The sequence below is a fragment of the Neophocaena asiaeorientalis genome, unplaced genomic scaffold (genome assembly GCF_003031525.2).
Source record: "Neophocaena asiaeorientalis asiaeorientalis breed wild unplaced genomic scaffold, Neophocaena_asiaeorientalis_V1.1 scaffold134, whole genome shotgun sequence".
NCBI lineage: Eukaryota > Metazoa > Chordata > Mammalia > Artiodactyla > Phocoenidae > Neophocaena > Neophocaena asiaeorientalis.
In genome coordinates, this window is record NW_020185339.1 from 1,472,825 (window position 1) to 1,474,153 (window position 1,329).

Genomic DNA, 1,329 nt, shown 5'->3' on the forward strand with positions numbered 1-1,329 from the left:
TAAATTGCTATTCCTTATTGGGGTTAGATGCCTTTTTGGACACTTGGTTTAGTAAATTATTTAAGTGACCCATAAACTTTCAGACATAGCAACAGGATGTACACACAGGAGGTATCTTAGTTTGCTATCTATCTCATCAGTAAGCCCAGGTATATCATCTGTAAGATATTTGGTTTCCAGCAACTAAAGGAGTTGTCTCTACTTGCTTTGGCTTGAAAAATACTGTTCCTAGGAGAGGGAAACTAAATGAGATCTACTCTTTAATCTACTATTTCCTAGGTTTCCTGAAACCCTTTGTTTATTCCTTGGTCTCAGAACTTAGAGACTGAAACATGACTGGCTCTCTTCTACTAGACTGTGAACATTTGGAGGACAGGAATTTTTATTCATCTTTATATTTCAGCACTTATTTAAGTAACTGACACATAATCAACACTCAGTATTGAAAAACTAAATACAGTAATTAATGAATAGTAAATGACTCAGAAATATAAAAGATATGTGAGTGTAACCAATTAATATAAGCTGAACTAAATAAGCAATCCCAACTATTAAATTATATGGATCTTTCTGTTGAGCTCATTATAAATGGCATAAATGGGTTCATAATTTTTGTAGCTGTTAAACTCAGTTCTGATTAGGTTACATTTTCTGTACTTTCCCTTTTCTCAATTTCTGTGATACACTCAGGTTTTTAAAATATTTTCTCAGAGACCAGATATTAAAGTATTTTTCAGCTTTTGCCATGAAACATTCTCTATTTTATTTGAATTGCTTTCTCTTAGTCACTGCAAATCTTTGTTCATTGAGTACCTTATAATGAGTTAAATTCCCTCTGTTTTCATTTTGCCAGTTAGACATCTGTGCTCAAGTTCAAACTTTCCCTTGATGATTTGTTTCCCTAAATGATAAATTTCAGGTTACTGAGTCTTCCGTAGAGTTCCACTGTGGTCCAATGATCAAGAGGTAGTGATTTCACTGCTCACATCCTTCTGGTATGAGTTTGTTCAATGATGTGGTTGCTCTGTCCAGCTCCCTTTCACTGACCATAATAGATAATGGTAATACTCGCTCTTACATTGTGCTGAACACTTTTCTAGTCTAGACTAGACACTCCTCTCTAAGTCCCGTTTTTAGTTTTTTCTATTCTCCTCACTAGCTAACTACACTGTATTTCTCCAAGAACATTATCCTTGTGATTTGCAATTGCAAGCAAGAAGAATACTACAAGAAAGATAAATGTCTTAGAAAATGTTTTGTTCTAACACTCATTAGTTTCTTCTGTTATCTGCTCTCATAATTCTATCATAGCTATGCCTGGCTGAAACT